The sequence below is a fragment of the Polistes dominula genome, unplaced genomic scaffold (genome assembly GCF_049000335.1).
Source record: "Polistes dominula isolate Pdom_NZ unplaced genomic scaffold, Pdom_raw_medaka contig_18, whole genome shotgun sequence".
NCBI classification, from domain to species: domain Eukaryota; kingdom Metazoa; phylum Arthropoda; class Insecta; order Hymenoptera; family Vespidae; genus Polistes; species Polistes dominula.
Window position 1 is genome coordinate 933,098 of NW_028301164.1, and position 26,597 is coordinate 959,694.

Consider the following 26,597-nt stretch of genomic DNA (forward strand, 5'->3'; position numbering starts at 1 on the left):
TAATCGATTTTTAACGGTCATTTGTATTACTGCCGTTTCACAAAACTATTTCATATAGCAAATTATTTTCATATCGTATGTATTCTCTCTCTCGTTAAAATCAAATGTAATTTTTATCAATTAGATTCGCCCAAGTATTTTGACATCAAGGAAAAATATAAAATATCGTATATAATTGTGATAATATAATATCTCAAATATAGTTGAGATAAAATATATTTTATATTATACATATAAAATATAATAAATATCGTACATAATTGTGATAATATAATATAATATCGTATATACATGAGATAAAAGGTAATATGACATAAAATATATTTCCAAAAAAAAAAACAAAAAAGAATAAATTATATATTAACGAGTATAATATAATGAAACATATAAAACTTATATACACGCGTATATTATAGTAATCGGTTAAAAACGTTGAAGAGAACATTTAACCCTAACCAACGTCCGTCGGTTTTCTTGCAATCTTTTGTTCTTCTATAAAATCCTGTCGACACTCTCGTTCCATCCTTCTCTCTGTCTCTCTCTCTCTCTCTCTCTCTCTCTCTTCTTCAAACGAATGCACCCATAAGAAACGGTACACCGGGGACCACCTTCCTCTTTCACCTACGATTAAACGTACGTGCTTGGTGCTGCATTCGACGGACTCGACTCGCGTGTATCTCTCTCTCTCCTTCTCTTTCTATCTTTATTTCACTTAAATACTTTATCTTTCTTTTCTCTTCTATCTCACTCAGTCGATGTTGCTTGTGCCGCCGTTGCTGCAGCATCAATTCAGGAGCAATTGAATTCACGATTCCCGTCTGCTATTAGTAGCCAGAAAGGATTACGTAGCTCGCTTGCATTCGATTCTCGCGTGCGTGACGCATCTGCGTTCCGCGTAAGAAGTGTCTGTGAGAAAATGAGATAAAGAAAAACAAGTATAGATGTATAGTTGAGAGAAGAAGAGGAAAGAGAACTTGGCATAAATCCATGTGCATCGACGGCTTTATACGTTCTCTTATTCTTCTTGTTATTCTTCTTCTCTATCGGAGAGTTACAGATATATATATATATATATGTATATGTATATGCATTAAACTGGTTCGAGTGAGATAAGGCTCTCTCTACTTGCTGAATCTTCTTCTTTCTCATGAGATTGGATACAGTTAGTTGTAAGTAAGAAATTGCAAGTTTCTTATTCGAATTCTTCCGGTTTGTATAAACGAAAGAAAATCTTAAACTTTCGTGTAATTCTATTTTAACGACTGACGATTTGCATATTGTAATAATAAATTTGTTTTTATTAATAAATTGTTGACGTGAATATGATAGGAGTGTTATTGAAATAACAACAAGGGAAGCTTGCAAGTATATTTCATAAATAAAATTATTAAAAATCCTATTTCGTTCAACAATATAACTTATAATATTTAACAAATATAAATTCTATATATATATATTTTTTTTTTTTGAAAAAATATTTAATATAATACTTGTCAGTCGAGGTGTTAAAAATCAAAATGATTGACATCCACAAAATGACTGAACTTAAAATGGAATTACCATGGTTACGTATACGTATATATTTTTATCCAAAAAAAAAAAAACGAGTGCATAATCTCTTGTTATGTAGATTCGTACATATGAAACACGTTGAAAAGGTAGAACAATAAGGTGTATATGAAATAAAGAAAGAGTGAGAGAGATATAACGATCGGTGAAAGTATCGCGTTTTTCTCGGACGGTGATTGCAGGTTTCATTTCTCGTGCAGTGAGCTTTTTGACGCGAGAGATACTCGCACATCTCCACCCTTTCCATAGAGAATTGGAGCACGCAAGTCTGTCGAGAGACAAAAAGAGTGAAAGGGGGAGGGAAAAAAAACAAAACAAAAAGATTGAGAGAGAGAGAGAGAGAGAGAGAGAAAGAAAATCATAGTTATTATGCAGCAGCATGTAAAACAGATTCTCGCGGGCCACCCGCGTAATTATTAAGCCGTCACGTGTACGAGGAACATCGGCTTTTATCGTCTTCTTCACTCGGTAAGGTCTCCCTGGACCCTCCGTAGCTTTTTGTCGTATCTCCAAAGTCCCTGCGGGATGCGTGTAATCCTACCGTACTTGCGAATACTACTCTCAAAAGAATACAAAAAAAGAAAAAAAAACAGAAAGAAAAAAACGTATAAGAACAGAACCAGAATGAAAAGGAGAAAGAGTAAGAGAGAAATAAAAAATATGACGACGACCACGACGATGATTTCGAATGCATAATCTCGGTATGTATATATATATATATATAATATTTGTTCAAGGTTTGTAATTTACTAAATTACTTCCAAAATATAAGGTATCAAATATAAATAAGTTAGACGTATAGAAAATAAATAAAATAATAGAAAAATTCATGTGGACGACTTTTTATCCGACGTTGATTTACTTTTGACAATCGGATTAAGAATCCTTTTTTAAGGAGATTACTTCGTGAATAAAAGAATAAAAGAATGTAATCGTTTTATAGTATTATTCGGTAGTCATTTTCAAGATTATCCACTTAGCAAAGGATAACTGGCAAAGAATATTGTCATAGTATGTAATTAATTTGTTAAATCGATATGATCTTTTTAATTAATACTTCCGTCAATCCAGAAAAAAAGAAAAATTATATATATATATATATACATATATTCTATACATCCTGTGAAAGTAATTAACTTAATTGATCTGACCCTAGTGTATTTAAAATTAAATGAAGTCTGTGAAATAATTTGAAAAAAAAAAAAAACAAGAAAAAATATGGATATTAATTTTTTGAAAGGGTGAGTTGGGAAAAGAAGAGGATAGGGGTTGCTCTATTATTAGAAATATCATTTGTAATAAATAGAATACTTTTAACAGTGATTCTAAAATAAGTACTTGAAGTAATTACAATGCTAAAGATGAGATCGATTAAACGTGGCGAAGTTCTTCCTTTGTTTTCTCTCTCTTACATTTAGAATTGACTCTTTTTCATTCTTGCCTTTTCTTTACATATATTTCCGGTCACACGAGTTCCGCATCTTTGTCTCGTTAATTAATCATTCAGAATTACTTCCTAACCGTGACGCGTGTGCGGATATGACGTTTTTGCTCATGACACGTGGACGAACCGCAAACGATCGTACGCGTAAACGTGAGTTTAATGTTTCAATCATTTGAATATTATATCATTGAAATAATATTACACAATAGATATTTCTAAACAATTTTAGCAACATATATATATTTACTGATAATAAAATGATTTAAATCCTGATATTAAAATAATGATTAGAAATTATGTGTGTGTGTTTTATCTTTTTTCTTATAGTATGTAATAGTGTAGCATAATAAAATATATTTATTATTAACTTACCTTTTATCTAGAAAATAATTTATATAAAATATTAAAGTAGTAATAGTAGTAGTAGTAGAAAGATAGATTAGTATAAAATCTGTACAACGTTAAACCCGTTCAAATGATACCCTCAGCAATTTTTTATTTCGAAAGTAACATCTGCCATCGTAATCAAATTCCACGATCCATTTCTCTCGTTAACGATCACTACGAGTTATAAATTGCATATAACTACAGATATAAAAATATATAAATAATAGGATAAATAAAAAGAAAAATGTATACATATCTATATATTGTATAAATATTTTAAACCGAGGTACCATTTGTACGATCGAAAATTGATAAGGTAGCTTTTAAATAACGCACTCGTACAGTATCTACCATATGTTACCAACGAACCTAACTTATCGTTTGTTAAATAATAATACTAATAATAATAATAAGGATAATGGTAAATAATGATAATAAGAATACTAACTTTCAATTCCCACGCTTAAAAGTCGTTTCAGAGAATGGTTCCAAGCAACAAACTCGCGAGTAAGAATCTCACATAGATTGGACGTGTAAGAAAAGAAAGAGGTGTATTGGGGTGAAGGGGGTGGTGAAGAAGGAGGGAGGAGGAGGAGGAGAAGGAGGAGGAGGAGGAGGAGGAGAAGAAAGGCGTTTTATTCGTAGGTAGAAGCACCTTCGCCAAATTATCTTCTCGTTAAATATTTCAAGCAATGCATTATTCTCGCACGCCCCCGAACGAGAATTACCACGGCATGCCTGATTATCTTCTACCCATGGGCTCGCATCATGGTGTTGCTCTTATGTTACTCCTTAACGACTAGTTCTTCCCTTTCCTTTTCATTCTGTCCGGTATTAAAAAGAAGCGGCAATGTTCAAAACACAGACCACGTATTCATCACGAAGTATAATGCTCCAAATTAGATGAATCACGAAACTTTTATTTATTTCCTTGTATTCTTTTTTTTCCTATTCTGTTTCTCTCTCACTCTCACTCTCTCTCTCTCTTTCTTAATTTTTCAAACGAATTCAATAGATAATTATTTAATTTAAATCATCATTAAAATGATTATTATTTATAGTGATTAATTTTTACACAAGGTTTATTTTATCAGATAAGAAGAATTAATAAGAAAATAACAAAAAGAAAAAAAATGATATTTAAAACTATCGACGAAAAGGATTATCACCGATAGGACAAGTTTTTACGATATTAAAAGAAGGATTAAAATCTTATCATAGTAGATTAAATTTGAATAATATCTTATCTATGTATCTGTATATACTTATAAATAAAAAATCAAATCTAAGAAGAAATGAGCTTAAAGTTTAAAAATGTTAGAGGAGAAAGAAATGCCGAGGGAATTTTTCTTTAAAAATTACAGTTTCCAAAGTGCATTTTACTTGGCCGGAAGAAAGAAAGAAAGAACGAAAAAAAAAAAAGAAAAAAAAATAAGAGTATAGAAAAGAGGAAGGATGGAAGATCAAATATTTATGAATACTCCTCACTCCCTGAGGTTCTTACAGCTTTGGGTCATGCAACCGTGCACGCAGATAAAGTTCGGAAATGTTGCACGAAGAAACACCTGTATCGATTTAAGTGCCACCACTTGTCGTTAGCCACGTGCATCCTTTCCGAAATCTTTTTCGCGCTATTAAGAGAAGGAGGAGGAGGAGGAGGAGGTGGATAAGGAGGTGAATCAGTTGTGGAGGAAGGGGAAGAAAAAAAAAAGGAGGAGAGTTTTTAGTGGCACGAAAACTTACGACGGCAAACGACGATCACGGAGAGAAAGTCCTTTCATTTGTACTACTTAATACCATAAAAGATGAAATACGATGATGTTAACATGCAAACAGTACCACGTTGTTAACTCCCCTCCTCCATCAATTCCTGACTCTTTCAGAAAAAATCAAACTGAAGATTTGTTTTGCCAGTAATTATTATATTATTTTTAAATATCCTACGCGTGAAATTCTTCTTATATGTACACGTTATTATTTTATCGTCTCATCTTTACCGTTAGAACATTAAAATATCCGCGTATAACGTGGTTTATATGTGTTTAATATGTGCTATAGGTTAAGAAAAAGGATTGACAATAAAAATTTCCGCACGCATATACTTACTTGGATTACGTTTCTTAGAACGATGGAAATAACGTTGCTTGTGTTTTTTCTTCTATAATAAAATGTAAAGTAAAGAATTTTGTTATTAATAGTATAAATATTAGAAAGATCGATTTAATTTTGTTATCATTATTAATATTCGATATTCGTAGAACGTAAATGTTTGAACTCATGTTCATAGGAAAACAAAAAACACGTCATGGTTATCAAAATTTATGATAATAAATGTTAGCTCACATCTTTCCCATGGACAGGACATAAAATGTTTGTACGTTTTTACGATGAATAATCCTGTATGTAGGAATAATCGTTTAAGGTGTCTTATCTACATGTGTCATCTTTCTAAGTTCACGGATGCACCATCAACAGCACTCGGTACATTTATATGCGCGTCATTAGACTTTTTAGTCGCATTGCCACTTGTGGCATTCACCTTTTCCCACCTAGACATTTCCGCTTCCGGTTGACACGTGAGTGTTTGTTCTATCGACTAGACGACACACCTGAATTCAAGTTGCTATCTAAGTTTTCTTAAACTCATCGTAATACTTTTTTTAGGAATAAGTTCAGTTTAATTTGTCTCATTGGATATTCATAATAAGATCTTTTTCTAGATAATATTGATAATTATTTATCTTAATTTTAAAGATCGAATTTGGGAGAGAAAATAAATGGAAGAAGCTTCTTCTGTTTCTTTTTTTTTTCTTCTTCTGAAGATTCACTTTTCATTCAACGATTATTATAGTAAAAAAGGAAAAAAAAATTATGACTAATGATCGAGTTGCAATTTATCGAAATCGAACCCGTGCATCGATCAATCGAATTCAGTTCTATCTGTGCTATCTAAGTTAATTTTTTTCCAATAAAAGAAATACACAGACACACACACAAGGCTTACGAGTCAGCGGGTGGATCATTGTGTCGAAATTTAGCCAATACACTGTGGGATATCATGGGGAAATACGTCCCACGAGGTTAACCATCGAGATATCTTGTATTATTAGTCACGAATCTTCGCGTGTTTCGTGTTTCGGCGTTTCGAAGAATCACAGAACCTATATATCGGGCTATCTCATTTTTTTCAATGATACAAAACGCAAAAGCTATTAATATAATTGGAAGGTAATGCGAATGTTATTAACGAGACTGTTCATTTGCCGTTTGAACATTTTTTTTTTTTTAACGAAACAAAAAAAAAGAATAAAAAAGAAATAAAAAGAGCAAAAAGTTAAAGGAGAAACTTTAAAAATTAAAAAACACAAATTTCGCTGGATAATAATTTTCACTTTACCGAGAAGATTCATTAAATCGACGTTGGGTAATATTACGAGAACGCGTGTATAAAGTTTTGCAGGTATTATTAAAACTTGTTCGTTAATTAGCCTAATGCAACGATAATAATGTCTGGATTTATTCCAAGCGTCGTCTAGACTGTTACGAAAATATTATTTCGTACTAACCCCAAAAAGATTTATCAAACCGTAACACAAGCACCACTCTCTTTTTTCTCAATTCCAACATAATAATTTTCCAACATAAATTTATTTAATATTAATGAACACTTATTCGTTCATTTTAGAAAAATTATAATTCGAATAAATTCAACCAAAATAATTGGATTGCGTGGGAGAGAGAAAAAATACACGATTATATACACAAAACTCACGATTATTATCTTTCATCGAATCTTATGATTCTCATAAAGAAAAGACAAGAAAAATATATGAATAAAAATGAAAATTCTGATTTTGATTATCAGAATATTGGTGGAACCCCATAGGAACAAACGAAAGTGTAAATCTGAAGATTCAGAAACGGGTCTTTCTACCTTTGGCTCAGTAGGTCGTCCCACAAAGTTCTCCCAAAGTAAAAGAAAGAGAGAGAAAGATAAAGATAAAGAGAAACAGAAAGAGAAACATAAAGAATAAAAAAGAGAAAGAAAGATTGGAGATTTACAGCCTAACGGCTCGTTCACGACTCGACGTCCAATTTCCGTGGATATACGCCGAAAAAACAAAACAAGCCCTTTCACCCCACCTCCTCCTACACTCTCCCCCATCCCTTTACCCTTTCTCTCCTCCTTTTCGTCCACCTCTTTCCTCTACAAGTCACGAGTCCCTTTTAATTTTTTTTCTTCTTCTTTTCTTCCTTTCCCTCTCGCACACCTCCTTTCCTTCTCTTCTCTTCTCTTCTCTTCTCTTCTCTTCTCTTCTCTTCTCTTCTCTCATCTCATTTTTATTTTTGATTCTTTTCATCTTCTCTCTGTTTTCGGTTTCCTGCGGCGGCGAGAACCAAGCGGAGAGCTGAGAAAGCCACGCGTGGGCGTTCGCAACGTATAATAACTCCTCCTCGCGTGGAAGTCCCAGGCACGAGCGAGTCGTTCCGCGTTTATCCTTAGCGAGTTTAGTCTTCGTGGAAAGAGATAGAAAGAAAGAAAGAAAGAAAGAAAGACAGAGAAAGATCAAAATATAAGATAAAAAGAGAGAGAGAGAGAGAGAGACTTGACCACAAGAACGTGTGGCCTTTTAACCTTATACGGTCCTTACACCTGCCACATCTCAACTTCGATACATTTCCCATAATACTTGTTATATTTTTATATGCTACATGGTGAATTAAGTAAAAAACAAAAATAAAATCAAAGGATGAAAGATAGAAGAAGATACCCACAAACTATATAAAGATTGTTAGGTACTTATTATATTTTATTTTGAAATCATATCTTTTATCAATGCTTGACGTAATTTGTTTATCGAGGTGTATGGGGAAGGTTTGATATTTTTGATATTTTGTAAAAAAAGTTTCTTCACGTTTTTCATCTTCCAAAAGGTCTTATTTAATTTTGTTTTATTTCCTTTCTGTATAAACGTTAATATTAATTAAGGAAAGTGTGTGACCGCAAAACATTATCTCTTAGTTAGTCGGTAGTATCGTTTACACAAACTTGAAACGTTGGATTTAATTTAGAGAAACTGGGAAGCAAGATTTTGTTTCCTTTTTTTTTTTTTTCTAGACGAGATCGTAAATCGTGTCTGAAAGGGTTATGCTCTCTCTATTCCTCGTTGTTGGTATATTAAAGGCGGCATCTGGTACCGATGTACAAGAACACGATGAAGAAGAAGAAGACGCCTTTTCTTACTTCATTCTATCCAACACAGAGAGTCTATTGTTTTCTTGTAAGAAAAAAAAACAAAAAAAATAAAATAAAAATTTAAAAAGTTACAAACGGATCAAGCGAGAGTAACTTAACTAAGACGGAATAGGAAATGAGAAATTAAACTTTCCACTTAATTGAACTGAACTTAAGAAACCTATGATTTATTTATCAGATTTCGCTGGTAATTTAAGAAGAAAAATATTTGATACAATTTGAATAAAAAATTAAATATAATATCTTACAAAATTTCCATTAAATTCGACACCATCGAAATCCGTTAAAGATCTGAATGACAAAAGCAAGTGAGTACCCAAATAAAGAAAGGAGTCAGCAGCGAGAAGATACTTTTGGCATTTCTCCCACAAAACACACACGAATGTGTTCGTTTGATGAAAAAAGGAAGAATCGCGAGAAAGAGACGATTCATCACGTTTTCGAACTTAACGCACGAGCAGCAAAGCACACATTCTGGGTCCCTTGTAGCCCGTAAAAGATAGGGACGTTCGTAACGAGAAAAGAATTCTTATCAGTAAGTCTTATCTTTTCTCTTCTCCTAAGGACGCGAGATGTTCGAATGTGGAATGGCATGGTATGGCAGGGTATGCCATGGTGTTGCTGCAAAGTCTACGTTAAAAAACGAGACAAAAAAAAAAATAAATATATATATATAGGAAAGAGAAGAAGGAAAGGGCTTTAAATGGGTGAGGCTTTTTGTAGGGGAGAAGGGGGCTTAGAAGAAAAAAAATTAGAATTAGGTTGGGTCCCACACGCAGGTGCTGGCATAGGCACAGGTCAGGGTCAGATTAACCCCGATCAAGTTACCTACGGCGTGGGAGTGTGCTGGCAGGCCTGCGTAATAATAGGATAGACCAACTGCTAGGATAAAAAGAGATATAGAATGATAGATAGATGATAGAGAGAAAGAGATAGATAGAGATTGAAAGAAATAAGTAGTATGAGAGGCAAGAAGAAGAAGCATTACACCACGAGTGGTGGAATTTCTTTTTCTTTCACTAACTCATAGATAGATCTTAGAAACTCGTTATAAACGGTTTCATCGAAGCCCTTCTTACCCCTCTCTCTCTCTTCTACCCTCTGATTTATCTCACCGTTTATAACAAGATCCACCTTGCACGAACGTCCTTTCAACCTTCTTTACCTCCGGACCTTTGATTATCTTCATTCGATTTCGATTCCAATTCTTACCTAACAACCAAATATACGTAGTCTTATTAATTGGATTTTTTTTTTTATATTTGAAGAAATTAAAACGAATCGGTTGAAATGTAGGATAACGTTTAAGGGTTGTTATACCAAGAACGGGTTTACGTACAATTGATTGCTTCCTGATGGAATGATTTATACCAATGTTAAAATTGTACTGTTAATTATATATTTGAAAAAAACAAATTGTATAGAATCAAGGGAACAATTTGTAGAATAAAAATTCGTGGGAAAATAAAGGTAGCCATATCAAATGTGAAGGATAGTTAAATAAAATAGAAAATACCACATAAATGTGTACGTCTTACATACAAGAAGACACGAAAGAAAGATTGCTTATGTTAAACTCAACGATGCTTACATATTTTTCATGAATACCGAGAGAACACATATTTGGTGATTCAGGAAAAGTATGCTCGCATACTGCGTGTAAGGATACGAGTATGGACTCTAAAGTATGAATCTTCCTTTTCTCTAGTGTCACATACGAAGAGAGATGTACGAAAGAGTGAAAGAGAGAGAAAAACCTGAATTGTGAGGCAATCCGTACACCTGTTGTGCCTAGTTCCGTGATTTATTTCGAATACTTCCTCTCTCTCTCTCTCTTTCTTCTTTCACTTGATATACACCAATCACGTTGTCTCTTATAGCTCGTTGTAAGTACACGCGAGTGTCCCCTACCTACGTCGTAAACGCGTTGCTTTTCTCAGCAGTATTGTGTGTGCGTTTATATGTGTTTATGTGTGGGTCGCGACTGGAATATTTCTTAAGAAGCAGGACTCTTCGACGTGAAGAGAGACAACACTATGGTGAATTATTCTTGTACACGACGATGCATCAATTCTCACACGCCAATGAAATTTGGTATGGACCACCGTTGGAAGCTGTTACAAGAATGAATGAGAAAGAAAGATATGTATATATGTATGTGTACGATGTTCGCGTACACGTGCGGAATAAATAAAAGTTCGGGTATTCGAACTTTGCGAATGACTTACTGGCCTACGTTGGTGAACGTGATACTACACCATTGGAAATCGTTGACCGTGTAAGGTGTAAAGAAACGGTATAACGAAGATGAAGACTTTCATGAGGACAACGGTAATATAATATTTACTCTTATTGTCAATTATTTATACAATCTTTTACAATCATATATCTGTAAATCTTTATTGATGTATATTAAATTCGTATCATTTTTTTGTTATTATATTTAATGTTCAGTAATATGATCTATATTTTGATTCAAACATTTTTATCACGATAAAGATGGATTTATTTTACAAAATATCTCATCTTACGTTACAAATAATCGATTTATAAAATTACAAATTATTAGAATAGTATTTACATGAATTAAATTAGATTTTAAATTCTAAATGACGAAATAATATATAAAGGTGTATCCTTCAATGTTGGGTGAAAGATAAAAACAAAAAATAAATGGATCCCGAAGGAAGGAATATAAGAGTATAGCGATTTCACAATAAGGATACTACCGTGAACGTTGGAGGAGATAATCTGCTTAAAATTCGAGCGGGCGAGAGGCACCGGCATTTTGAAATCTGCGAATTCGATCGCAAGACACGCTTTTTCTCTCTCTCTCTCTCTCTCTCTCTTTCCCTCCTCCTCAACCCCTTCCTCAGTCCCCCTCGGTCACCACTCACCTTCTCTCATCCCTCGAACATTTTTGATCTGGTTCGCCTCGCGGCCCTTCGCGGTACTCGACCGAGTGTTCTTAATCGAGCGTAAATAATTGCATTTATCGCACCTATCGTTGTTGCAATGTTCGAAATGAATGGACGGACGGACGGACGGACGGACGGACGGACGAACGGACGAACAGACGAATGGACGTTGGTGTTGCGAGGTCGTACTCAAGTCTCGAAATCTGCTTTCACTCTGTGGAAAGAAAATTGGTACGTTGATCTGGCAATCTTGAAATATTCAGAAAGAGAAAGAAAGAGAGAGAGAGAGAGAGAGAGTGCCTTCGAACTTTGATTTATCGCGAAGGACTCGTTGCGTCACTTAGCTGCTTCATTCGACGACGATTACCTCTACTAACAACTACACCTGCTGCTCTTATGGTTAGTATCCGCCGAATGAAAGAAATTGTGATCGATGGTGGTAGCACGAGAGAAATAAAAACAAAGAAAAAGTGTAAGAGTGTGAGAGAAAGAGGGAATAATTATAGGGAAGGCGTACAAAATGAATTGAAGACCAATAATTATTCTTACACTTAGGTACTACTAATAACTTAAAAAACAAAAAAAAATAACCGGTAAGAAAGTAGAAAATAAAAAAAAAACAGAGAAATCTCCTACCGACATAATACAAATAATTGGATAATTTCTCTTATCGATATTGCTATATGTTAACAAACATTAAAAATTTTCAGGAAAAAAAAATGGAAACACACAGTAGAAAACGTGGTCAAATTTATTATCGAATCAATTGGAATGGAAAAAAAAAATAATAATAACTTCGATTATTTCGAGTTATCATAATTGTGTTTTACAGTATAGACACGGTTCGTTATAGTCTTCTTCTCGTGATCAACGGCGCCAAGTCGTCGTCAAGAGAAGAAATCTTCCAACTATGAAATCAAAAGAAGAAGAAGAAGAAGAAGATAAAATGAAAAATGTAAAATAAAAAAGGGAAGAACAGTGCCAGTGGTTGTGTTGTGTTGCACGTCGAAGAAATAAGAGCCCGAATGTTGGTCGTCGTCGTCGTCGTCTTCGTCGTCTCTTCTTCTTCTTCTTCTTCTGCTGTAGCCTCCTCTGATTGTCCACGAAGCGGTACGCATCGTAAAGTATAAACCACCCACGGCATAAAGCTGAAGGAGTTATCGTAGAGAGTCACCTCCGCACCTGGACACCTCCTGCGCGCCTTTCCTTTCCCTCAAGCTAAAACGAGAAGAAGAAGAAGAAGAAGAAGAAGACAAAAATAAAAATAAAAATAAAAAGAATAAGAAGAAGAGAAGGAACTCGAGAATTTGCCAGGTCCACCAATTCTTTTTATCTCTTATTCTCTCTCTCTCTCTCTCTTTCTTTCTCTTTCTCTAACACTTCTCACTATTTCTTTATCTTTCCTACCAACCTGTCTCTCTTACTCTTTCCTACTACCTGTTTATTATCCTTCCCTTTCTATTTATCTTTTTGTTTCTTTTCTCTCTCTCTCTCTCTCTCTTTCTTTCTGTCACTTTCTATCCTTCAACACCGGTTCGCGGTCAGTAGTATCAACGTCCCAAGTTCCCTTTTGTCGTTTCCAGTACCTCACCGAACCCCCTAACCACTCCCCGTAGATTATGGGAAACAGCAAACGGTGGACTTTTATGGCGGCGGATTTCGCGAAACTCACGAGCCACTCAATCGTAGATTTGATACAACTTAATTGAGAACGAAGGACACCCTCGCATTCCTTATTTTTCAACAGGATTGCCGAAGTTCTGATAAACAGGTCCTCCCAATCCTTTTTCATAATAGTTTTACTCTTCGTCATCGACCATGTTTCTAGATTATGTTGACAATCTTAAGAAAACAAATTTTGATATCAATTTTGTTCTCTTCATTTTTATTTTCATTTTAAATTTATATTCCGACTTGAGATTTAAAACAAATTGTGTGTGTATGTGTGTGTGTGTATACAAATTGAAAGGTTTGATTGTTCCGTGTAATTTTACTTGTTTCAAATGCAATTAGGTCAATTTTATTTTATATCCTTTACCAAATATTGTTTATGGTATTGAAACGTTTACGCGTACTCGATACATTTGATCAATGGACTTAAGGTAAAAATAAAAGAAGAGAAAAAATAGAAAAATTAATTCTTTACGTGTGATTAAAACTAAAGGGAAAGTCGACGAGCATGTATATGTGCATACACCATGGATTCATTCATTGATTTATTATCGAAAAGATCGTCGTTTAAGAAGAGTCTCAAACAAACGTTAAGGTACCACAACTACAATTGATGCACAAGATGAAGAATAACGATAAGTTTCTTCCTTGAAGGAGAAAGTCATAGCGATTTACATATTATTGAGCTGTAATGAATTGCAAGGAGCACGCCGACACCCTTAAGCGGTATAAGATATCGATACATTCTTAACCGTGTATCGATAAAAATTCCAATTGAGAATAAACGAGATCCAATTAACAAGTCGACTATGATTTTCGTTACAACGAATACAATTCTTCTCTTGTTCCATTTAAATTATAATATTTTTATTTTTTATTTTATTCGTTATTGTTTTGTTATAAATTCAATCCCACAATTATTAATGTTTCTAGTGAATAAATGTATGAAATTAATTTCAGCATATTGATTTAATAGTAAAACCAAAAAAAAAAAGAACATACAAAAATAGGATAAATCTTTCTATTCAACAAGGTAATTAATATCATTTTTTACACACATCTCGTAAATTTATGGACAAGAAAAAAAATATATGATTTAACGTGGCACATCGTTTTACTTTTTATTCTTATAATAATAATAATAAGAAGAAGAAGAAGAAGAAAAAAAAAGGTAAGAATAAGAAAATAGAAAAAGGGAAACGTATTACGAGTTGGGAAGAACAAACTGCGAAGAATTTCTCAACTAGATTTCTCAACGAGATATCATTTCTCGTCTTCTTAGAAAATGAAACGGGAACTTTACTTTACTTTTCCTCCTCCTGTCTCTCTCTCTCTCTCTTTCTCTCTTTCTTTCTCTCTTTCTTTCTCTTACTCTTACTCTTTCGCGTGTGGAACTGTAAAATAAAGAAAAGTAAAGAAAAAAAGAAAATAGGAACTAGTTGAAACGATAGCAATCCAATCCATCGACCTTATACGGTGAATTCCAAGGGTGGAACGTGAGACAAATTAATTCCATTCGATCGAGCAAAAATCATCGAACGATTCATACTGTGAACGTGCGTGGGAGAATTTCTATTACTATAGAGACTTCTTTCGTTCGTTCGTTCGTTCGTTCATTCTCGAATGAAGAAAATCGATGACATTTACAAACGAACGAACGAACAAACGTACGAGATGAACGAAATGAAGATGAGATAGTTTCTTAAAATAGACAAAAAATAAAATAAAAAAGTAGTAGTAGTATATAAAAAGTGAGACGTATATTTCGCTGAGATAAGAATGAAATAGTAAAGAAATAAAAAAAAAAAGATACAATGAAATGGGGTGATGAAAAAGTAGAGGAAAGTGTGGTTAAAAAAAAAGAAGGAATTTTGTTAATAAAAAAACAATTCACGAGAGAATGATCGAGATGAAGTCTCGAAGATCATTCGTAGGATAGAAATTCAGTGATCTTCAGGAAAGGCGATTACGAGGACGATATCATGGTGAAAGTTTCTCGAACGAGCCGGTGTGTCTGAAAAGGTAAGACTGCGAGAACGGAATGAAATAAGACAGAGATAAAAAGAGAAAAACAAAAAAAGAAAGAGAGAGATACGATTACTCGTTGATTCAAGCTCGCGCCTTTTTGTGGTGATACATCGAGCTGCGATAATTCAACGCGCGAGTGAGGAGTTCTCTTTCTCTCTTTCTTTAAAAGAGCTCTACTCTTTCTCCGAGGTTGTTCGTTTGCTTCGTCTTCGTCGTCTTCGTCGTCGTCGCCGTGGCTAACCTGTAATTTCAATTTGCCGAACGGACAAATTAGTCGCCGTCGGCTCGTTACGTTCCTCTCTCGAATCCCGTCGGAATCGTTTCTTCACTGTCACCGTCATCACGTTTTATATATATATATGTATGTGTGTTTTGTATATACGAGTACACATACATAAAAGTTCATATATATATATACGTAGAACCGAGAAAGAAAAACGTAATACGGATACACGCCAACTGCTAAAGGTAATCCAGGAGTTAAACGCAATTAAGGTTCCTTTCCGTATGTTCATATAACGTTTTACCTCTTTACCTCCTTACCTGAAAAAAAAAACATCTTTCTGTATTTTTATTTCTTTCTTTCTTTATTTATTTTTCGTAAAAAATAAAATACTTGTTAGAAACTTCTCGTTGTTTTTGTTGTTAATATTTAAAAGATTATTTTGCGATTGATTTTTGAATACAAATTTTTGAATTATTAAAATGATATTCGAGAATATGTGTAATTTAAATAGATAAAATAATTTTAAAAAAATATCCGGGAATAGAAATCCTGAAATATAATAAAATGAGTCCAAATTGAAAAACGATAATCCCATAGAGATGGGAAGGGGGGGGGGTGTATGAAACCCTTCTTTGTATAAGTTTTCTCACACAAAAAATCGAATGATTATTGACGAATGGTCAAAATGTTAAGGATAAAAGAAGGACTCTCTTGCTAGAGAGATCCGCGCGTAACGACCAACGATATGCCCGCCGTTTAATTACACACCGCTAGTTAATTTATTGCGAATACCTGGGCTCGGTGGCAAAACGATCAGATAAAAAAGGCCGCGTGCATAAAGCACACCGTCATATAAAACTTCTACCTTTATCGCCAAAGCGATATTCGTGTGCTGTTCGTTCGAACGAACGAGCCAACCAGTCAACCAGCCAGCCAGCCAGCCAGCCAGCAAACCAGCAAGGCAGTAGAAACCCATCTCTCGTTTCTTCCTTCTCTCTCACACTCTGTGTCTTCTTCCTTCATCTAACTTTCCTTCTCTTCTTCTTCTTCTTCATCTTCTTCTTATTCTTATTCGTGTTGTTGTTGTTGTTATTCCTCTTCTTCTTCTTCTTCTTCTTCTTCTTCTTGGTCTCTTGGTCTCTTAGTCCTCCCTTCTCGAAGCAAGCAAGACGCGCGTCCTGCCTGCGGCCGCCCACGCGCCGACCCTACGCCCTCCCACCACCATTTCAAACCCAGGCAGCATGGGTTCTCTCGCGCTTCTCTTCGCGTTCCTCCTCACCATGGGAGAAACCGACGTGTATATACGTGGCTTGGGCAATCTCTTTCTCTCTCTCTCTCTCTCTCTCTCTCTCTCTCTTTTACTTGTTTTCTTTCTATATATCTTTCTCTTACACTCTCTGGGAATATATATCCCCACCATGGTTACCGCACGTCACGCGCGCTCACTCACCTTCACTCGCTCGCGCACGACCAGCTTCCGAGCACACGGTAGTCCACGCGCGCCGACACAACTTCCTCTACAATCCTTTTTTTTCTTTTTTTTTTATTTTTTTCCTCTAAGCTATTATCTAAATGAGAAATGATAATACCGTTATTCTTTTCAACGATTTTTTAATCTCTTTTTTTTAACAAATACCGATAATCATTGTTACCAATATGAAATGTTTTCTTTACAATCTGATTAATTAAAATTAAACTAAAACTATTTTTTAATAAAATATTAATCGAATAAATGAACGAATTATTAAGAAGAAACATTTTAAGATTAAATCTCAATACATAAATTTCAAAATAGATGTAATTATATAGATTTTTCATAAACAAATTTAATTCAATATATTTTCATTCATAATCTTATCGTTTCGTGATTTCCCACGAAGTTCTTTCTACTTTCATTCCCATTAAAATTCATTCGAAGCATCGAGATTGTTCGAACACGATCGTTCCTTAAATTCTCAACTAAGAAGAAGAACAAGAAGAATAAGAACAAGAAGAAGAAGAAGAAGAAGAAGAAGAGAGGAAAAGTTTTAGGAGTCTGAGTCGGTCGAAGGATTAATCGCATCGTCGGAGATTCGCTTTGATTATCCTCGGTCCGAATCCTAAGAGAAGAGTGAGATAAAACATATGGAATGACTAAGTGAGAAAGAAAGAAAAAGATGGAGAAAGAGAGGGTGCTTAATCGTGTCGAGGATCATGCGGGCTTTTAAATATGGCGACTCGCTAAAAGAACATCGCCTAAGAATCGACCAGGTGGCCAGGTGGGAGGACTTGATTGGACCAGTAACCGTGCTCGTATTAATAATTCAAAGCCCTCTCTCTCCTTCTCTATATAAGTTCGTACAACCCCACCAAAAGATGAAGAAGAAAAAATAGGAAAAAGAAATTCATCCAAAATAAAAAGAATAAAAATAAAAAAATAAAAAGAATTAGAATAAAAGAGAAAGACATAAACTCGGTTTGTACGCGCGTCTTGATTTACAAGTGCGTTTATGGGGTAAGCGGCAGATGTGTTCTTTCTCTCTCTCTCTCTCTCTCTCTCTTTCTTTTTTTCTTTCTTTCTTACTTCTTTAAATCTTCTTTTTTCCACCCCTTTTCTTCCACGTGCTGCAAAACAGGTACTATAAGCACACCAAAGCGTATTACGCACGACAACGTATTTTAAGGAAGCTTCGTTAGTCCATCCCTTCGTTTATGGAGATCCCTTAACGATTCGAAAATCCCCCTATCCTTTCCCCACCCAACCTCACCCAAGAAAAGACGGACAAGCAAAATTTAAATCGCAGATTCGCCGCGGGCCCCAAATTCGACGAGTGGTGGCTAAACTTTCATGTAGTCCGAGCCAACAACAACGGCGACGCTAGTTAAATCGGCTGACCATTGTCCAGAAAAAATGTTACCGAAGGAAAGAAAGAAAAAAATATATAAAAGGGCGGGAGGATAGGGTAAGGAGTCTAAGCGCGATTTATTTCGATGAATAATTCCTCAAGAGGGTTCATTATTTTCGTCTATATGCGAGATTAATCAACGCTCGCGACTACTGTTATTCAAACTAGCATAAATTTTGTTGTTTCTTTTTCTTTTCTTTTTTTCTTTGTAAATTAACATACATGTAAATTATTTCGTAGAAATGTTAACGACGTTAAACGCATTATTAAAATGAAATTTATTTTCCATACGAATCAGATTGAAGATCTGGAAAAAAGTTGTTAACAATTTTTCGTACAACAAATAATCAAAAGATAAAATCTGGAATTTGTTCGAGAAGAATGGCAAAGCCGAAAACGTTTTCTTTTGCCGAACAAACAGAAACACTCTTTTTACGTTGGGAATGACAAATGTGAAATGGGTGCGATACGTTTCTTGCGATCGAAATCGCATCTCGAATCTCGATGACAAACGGGTACTACACGTTGCCATATTTGTCAGAACAAATTAGTTTGAAAAGATATCAGGATAAGAATCTATCGAGAAGATTATATTTTCTACTTAAGTAGGATAATAAAGTAACGGGTTTGTAAATAATCGTTTTTAAAACGATCCTTGATAACAAACATGTTGAAAGAAAGGATAATAATAAAAGAAGAGAGAGAGAGAGAGAGAGAGAGAGAAGTTAAATTAAAGGTAGGAATAATAATAAAATCTAACTTAAAGTACGTAGTCGAAATATTCTTTCAACGTGTTATTCCTTTTCGAAGAACGAAGTATTATATATTTCTAAATGGACAACTCGGCTTCGTGGAATTAAATTCGCGAAGAGGATGTTGCTGCTGCTGCTGCTGGACTTTAAATCATCTGGTAATTAGTGCGAAGAATATTTCATCCTTCTTTTAGTTCTCATCTCTTTGAAACGAAAAAAAAAAAAAAATAAAATGAAAGAGAAAAGAATGAAGAAGGAGAAGAATAAGAATAAGAATAATAAGAAATGAAGATTCGGCAGCAAGAAACGGGTGCAGCAATTAAATTCATTTGTCAATTATTTGACGAATGCTTTTCTCTCGAAGCTTGTTTCTCATCTCTTGAATCTCGACACACACGACGCGTATTTTCTACAAGCATACACTCACGCATTGTACAAACAAACAAACGCGAGCTCACGTACAACAAATTCAATTTACAATTAACTCGCATACTTTCGAACCGAGACTCTAATTGCCACGTCCAAAAGAAAGTTCTATGGGTTCACGTGTGGTCGACAAGAAAAACTTACACGAGTATTTCGTTGGGATAATTATATACCCTCTTTTACTTTACCCTCCCTCTAGTCCTCTTTCTTTTCCTTCCTACAATCCCATATCTTCCTTCCTCATCCTCAACCCTGTTTAAATTCTCAACGAATACACCGGAAATATCGATGATCTATATGCATAGTTCGAATATCCGTTTGACCTAGTAATTTTTGTCACAACCCTACCTATATCCCTTTTACAAATTCAAGAAAGAAACAACCCAATTAAAATTACAGTAAAATGAGGAGGAGTATTTTCAAAGAGTTCCATGTTTCTTGCTATCTGATCATCGACATGTGTGCAGATCCTTCTAGTTCATTTTTAATGAATTTAAGTGAACACTGAATGTTTCCAAGGATTCGTTAATGTTAAATGGATCATTAGTTTCAAAAACAATTACATAGATATAAAATACATACGATAAAAATCAACAAAATATTACGATGTTATAATAATGTTACGAATTAATAAACGTTGGATAGGACTCATTGAAAAACAAGTTGACTGATTGATAAGTTATTTTGAGAAAAATAAAAAAGAGAATAAAATCATTTGTTAAATTTTCGCTATAGGAAAACATTTTGACTGACACACACGTATCCTACGATAATATGGGGATTCACAGAAGGGAGTAAGAATTATAATACTTTACTCGGCACGCTATCACGTTCTACGGTCTTTTCAAACTTAGACGCGACCATTGGACGGGCGCCGTGCATCAGTTGCATCGTGGAATGCAGTTTCAATGTTATATCATACCACTACCTGGTCTTAACCAGAGAACCACGTAACAGAAAGAGAAAGACTATAACTTCATAGTGCATATACCATTCTTTCTTTCTCATAGATATGGGAACGCATTGGCCACGCGTTCCATAAGCATAGATAGCATTTAGAAATGAGAGAAAATCATGTTGCGTGAAGTTGTGTCTTTCCTTTTTCGATTTCCTTGAAATTTTCCCGGGAGGTGGTCCGTCATATCGACAAAACCGATTCATTATGTCGACGGAAGATCGATAGAATACGTCAGATCTATCAAACCGTTGATTACTTTTATCGCCTTAACTCTTCGTCAATGATATATCACCCCCGTCGAGATCGTATCCGACGGATTATTAAGTACAAAGATCTTCACAGACAGACAGACAGACAGACAGGCAGACAGACAGAATGTGTATACGTGTGTGTGGATTTGTACGCATCATCAGATTTATTATACCATTCGTAGTACATATAGTAAAATTATTTTTACAATTTATAAAATATATTTTTATATAATTATGTATATATGTATGTATTTTTTGATGCACGTTTACGCATGTGAGGGTGCGTCAGGATAAAAGAAAATCGAAATTCGAGTTCAATTCGAAACGTCATCACGGATAACGAGTAGTCAACGTTCATTGCAGCAAAGGAAATTCTATTCCTATAGAGTGTAAAAGACGTTAAGGATGCGCATTGGAATTCTAATGCAAAAATATATAATACTATGGGTATGAATGGTACGATGGTATATATATATATATATATATATATATATGCCTTCCCTTTGAAGGTTTTCATCTTCTCATTCGTAGTATGATTATTTCTTGGATGAAAAAAATATATATATATATTTCTTTCATTTCGTCAGTTTTAAAATCATTTAAAATCAAAAGGAAAGATAATTTCGTCTGCGTTATACCTAATTGTAATTGGAAGATGAAAGTTGAAATAAAGGTTTGAAAGAAGAAAAAATGTGTCTCGGGGTTTTTTCTGTTAGTTTCTTAAAAAGGAATGGATGTTTCTAGAAAATATTAAAGAAAAAAAAGAAATAAAGAGGAAGAAACGAATAAGAAAAGGGCAATTTGTAGTAAAGTGGAAATGTTTCATTACGAGAAGGCGGCACAGTCCTCTCAGTCAGTCAGCTACCGAATTTCTCAGTAGGTAGCTACTGTAGTTGGCCGCGAGCCGAGTAACTTTCTTACCCGTAGAGTAGTCCGTCAGAGTGGACCCAACCATCTAAAGACTCGTCGTAATTGAAATTCGCTGCCTCGGGATGACCACCAACCGCAAATCGCAACGCCTTCAACAACACTTTTGTTCTTTGCTTTATTTTTTTATTTTTTTCTTTTTTTTTTTTTTATTTTTTATATAAAGCTATAGCAATTTGCATCGAGTCGGTGTAAGGATTTCTTTCGATTCTATCTCCTTCATTTACGCACCCGTTTTATACATTTTTCTCTTTCTTCATACCTGTTGTTAATGTTGTTGCTGTTGTTGGTAAATCAAAAATGAGAAAATCCACCTTCACCTCTTCTTCTTCTTTTCATTCCTTTTTCATTCTTTTATTAATAATACAAAGAAAAAGTAGAAAAATAATATATTATAACGGAGATTCCTTTTGCTGGGTTATTCGTGATAAAACGAAATAAGAATTTCTCATTAAAGTTCCCCTTTTCTTAGATGTAATGAAGAACGTTCTTATCCCGAAAGAAATCATTTCGATTTGTTCTTTGAACATTCGTTCTTGATACTTTATCTCTATCTTTTTCTTTCTTTCTTTCTTTCTTTCATTCGTCGGAAATGCAAATAATACTTTACGCTATTTTTACGTAACTCGACTCGATTTAAATATCAATTACGAGTATGCTCGATTTTAATTTCAATTCTTTTTTTTTTTTTTTTTTTATTTATCTTACCGTCAAAGAAAATTGATAAAAAATACATTTTCTCTCTCTCTCTCTCTCTCTGTCTGTCGGGCTAAAAAATTATTTCCGTGATAAAGGAACGACCATAAATTAATGTAAAATGACGTACGTATGAAAGTAGTAGCATTAACAAATAAAACAAAACAAAAATTTAATTTAATAAACGTGACACACACTTAAATGGTACTCGAATAATCATTATTAATTAACAGGATCGTTGTTCAAACTCGAATAAAAAAAGAAAGAAACAAAAAATGGGAAAGAAATCATACTTGTGATAAATGAAATCAACGTCATTTGATATTTGAGAAAGAACTTTGGTGGATAGGGTAAAAATGAATACAAATCAATAATAATATTTCATAAGTAAATCATCCTTTATATGATACTTTTTGTCGATTAATTCAATCCATGTTGATCGTTTAATCGCGGCTCGTCGATCTTCCCACTTTCCTCCTCCCATCCTCCCAACCTCCTTCGTGAAATGGAACCTCGAGAAATCCATAAAAAGCACCGTTGTTGGTGTTATGATATATCGCGACGTTCGATACGATGTATCGTTTTCGTCCTCCCTCTTCGTGAGCTACGGGAGGGATTTAAAGCCACGAATTCGTGCCTTGAAAAGAAGAAGAAGAAGAAGAAGGAAGAAGAAGAAGGAAGAAGAAGAGGAGGATGAAGAGGAGAAGAAGAAGAAAAAAAAATTATCCTCGGCCTTTCGCGCGTGGTCACCGTTGCGCGACGACGATAAATTCGAGAAGAGGAGTTTCCACTTTTTTTATTTCACTCTCCTTCCCTCTCTCACTCTCTCGAATTCGAAATGTCAGAGAGCGAGAAACTTGGCTGTAGTCCTTTACCCAGGCGGCTACAAAAAATATATGTGAGAAGGATATAAGTGTATGTGTGTGTGTGTATATATATATATGGCGTTCAATTTCAGATTGGGACGAGGAAAAAAAAAATATAATTAAAAAAATGAACATTAAATATAGAAATTTAAAAATAAAACTTTCGAAGTGAAAAATAAGAGTTTGTAATTAATTAACATTGTAAAACCGATTAACGCGTAATAGTTAAATTTTGGCAAAACAAATTAATTATTCATATCGTAAGATCGATGTTTTCTAAATATAAAACTCCTACTTTTATTTTATATTTAGAAAGACGTAAAAAAATAGTCAAAAGTAATGAAAGATTAATGAGAAGAGATGTCCTTGAGATAGGAATATAATCTAATCGTTTGAAACATTCGTAATAATTCCTACGACGTAGGATACATGCGATAACGTTGCACGACGAACGAAAAAAAAAAGAGGAAAAAAGGGTTGAAGATGATACTGTGAGAAATAAGGTGGGAAGAAGGGAGGGAGGGGTTGAAAGGGGAGAAAAGAGTATCAAGAGAATTAAAGTTGATGAAAGATCTCTCTGACAGCGATTTATTCTCGAGAGTGATGCGATACCTTGGCTCGTTGTCTTTCTCTTTCTCTTTCTCTTTCTTTCTTTCTTTATTTCTTTCTCGGTCTTTCTCATTCACCATGAAATATCGTGGCTCGAGAGAAGAAGGCGAAGAGGTGGGATATCTCTGGCAAGAGACGCTTGAATTTGTTATTTATAAATTATCATCGTCGCGTTCTAACCACACGAGGTGGGATCCCCTTACTTCGATAACAACGTTAAACCAATCTCTTATTTTCTCTCGTGTTAAGTTTTAACTCTTTGCAAATGATACTCGAGTATCTTGTAATTATAACACATTCCTATTACTGTTTATCACTTTAATATTTATTTGAATTCTGATTTGATCTTTTATTTTTCTTATCAACGTAATATTATATGCAATTGTAATCTGATAATAGTCATCCGATATATGTTTTTGAAGGTAATGTTTTTATCTGATAATCATATTGTAATAATTATGACGTTCTTCGTTATCAAACGTGTAATAATCTTTAATTAAATAATATTTTTGGTTATAAATGTTATACGTCGCGCGATCAAAAACGAACAAGCAGTTTCCTCGTGTGTTCTCGTTTGAATGTTTTTTTCTTTATTTCTTACATTGGCATACGTGCGTAATGCTTTAGTTTATTATACGAAAACATATCGTCAAAATTCTATATAAGGATCGAGTTAAGTCGAAGCTACCTTTCCACGACTGTCAAAGTACCTATTGAAATTATTGTCAACGACAGATGGACATCCAACATGAACAATAAGTGTCGTATAAATGCATATATGTACGTGGGTGCTTTTCTGTTTCCTTTACGAATCTTCTTCTTTTCAAATTGTTAGATAGAAGAGAGAAAGAAAGAAAGAAAGAAAGAAACAGTCCACGAAAGATCCTTTTTGTCTTGACAAAAGACCGTTCAGAAGCGACTTTTGCATCGTCTTGCCAAAAGAATGCATATGCCACATATGCATTGCATTCTTTCCATCTCTCTCTTTCTTTAGTTTGTAGAAAGTGCATCATCCATTTGAAGATGAATTAACATTCTTTTTATCTTATCCCATATCCGTCGTATTTATACAGAAACTTTTTCAATGACAAAATAAAATTATTCCTTTAATCTTAATAAAAAGAGAAAGAGAGAGAACAAAATAATATATGTTAGAATTTTTTGTTTATATCAGTAATACATACTTATACTCGTAAAACTATCAAATGTGAATTATACCGAGTAATTTGTAAATTAACGATTTACCTAAGAAAAATAATATCTAACAAGCTCGATACGATTATCAAAGAAGAAAAAGAAGAAGAAGAAGAAGAAGAAGAGTTTCGATTTTAACGAGACCGTTCGTTATACGACTCTGTGTGTGGAATTTATTCTATTTTCTCTTATTTTCTCTCTTATTTCCTGGCAAAGTGATTCCTTGGGATGAGCTTGAAGAGATACGACGAGAGAAATAAAAGCTAAGGTAATCGTAGCACTTAGTAAAACGTATATATATATATATATATATATATCCCTGTAACAACCATCATAGTATTAGTAATAGTAATAGTAGTAGTAGTAGTAGAAAAAGAATCGTCTTATACGTAAGAAGGCAGGTGAAAATGGTTGAAATTAAAGATAGAAAGACGAACTAACTGAAAATGCTGACTGTCGAAAATTCGAACCGATACAAAAAGGGACACTCGTAAAGATACTCTCTTTATCGTAAGGTTTTTCTGGATGAGCATTTGTTCCTGAGTGCCGTTTATCTCGGTCCCTGGTAATGCCTGTAACCTAACACTGTCCTGCCAGAGACAGATAACGACTGGAGCTAAGGGTAACGCGCACTAAAAGAACAAGAAGAAGAAGAAGAAGGAAGGAGTGTGGGGAGAGGAAGGATGAAAGAAAAAGAAGATTACTAATATAAGAGAAAAAAAAGGATATGTGAATGCGTCAGACAGGAACGAATTCTCGCAAGGCACACTTATATCCTTTTTTCCTTTTCGAAGGACGAACGAACGTTCGGTATGTAACGGATATGATACGAGACTACCACCCTCCTTCTTTCACTACAGGTATATATATATATATATATATATATATATTTATTTATTTCTATGTGTACACGTGTATGCATATACAAATATGTAGATTCTTGGTTGAGCCAAACTTATGCGTGGCACGCTCGGACCCACTCAAATTTAAATAAGTCTTTCTTTTCGTGTCAACTTGCTATCGTGAAAAGACAGTTTTTTTTTCACTCACTCCCTCTGAAAGAATCTCTCTCTCTCTCTCTCTCTCTCTCTCTCTTTCTCTTTCTCTTTTCTTTTTTTTTTTTTTTTTTACTCTTTTTTCATCGTCTTCGCGAGAAAGAGAAAATTTTCATCTCCTACTCATTCATCGATTTAGAAACGTTTCCTTTCACCGATATATAAAATATTCAAAGAGACATCTGAAAAAGACATTAATCATTAATGTACACGCAAAAGGAAAGAAAATGTAAAGAAATATGATTACTATTCAGAAATATATTGTATTGGTTTCTTTTCCAGAAAGTTAAAACATATGTGTAACCTAGATTTAAATTACGCGGTTTTAACAACGTGTGTTAAATATCCAAATCCGTGAAATTAATTTGCTTGTATTGATAAAAATATTCTATCTTCCTGATTTAAAAAAAAAAAAAAAAAAAAAAAAAAAAACAAGATTTGACTAATTAATAATTTTTGTTTTTTCTTGTATTTAAAA

General features: G+C 34.1%; 1 long non-coding RNA gene across 1 annotated transcript in view; it reads left to right on the forward strand.

Moving 5' to 3' along the window:
* Nucleotides 1-322: 322 nt before the first annotated feature.
* LOC149030480 (uncharacterized) overlaps nt 323-26,597 on the forward strand; it is a 48,582-nt gene continuing 22,307 nt past the window's right edge. Inside the window, exon 1 of the long non-coding RNA XR_016178719.1 lies at nt 323-1,169. This is a non-coding gene — a long non-coding RNA (uncharacterized LOC149030480). The remainder of the gene's footprint in view (nt 1,170-26,597) is intronic.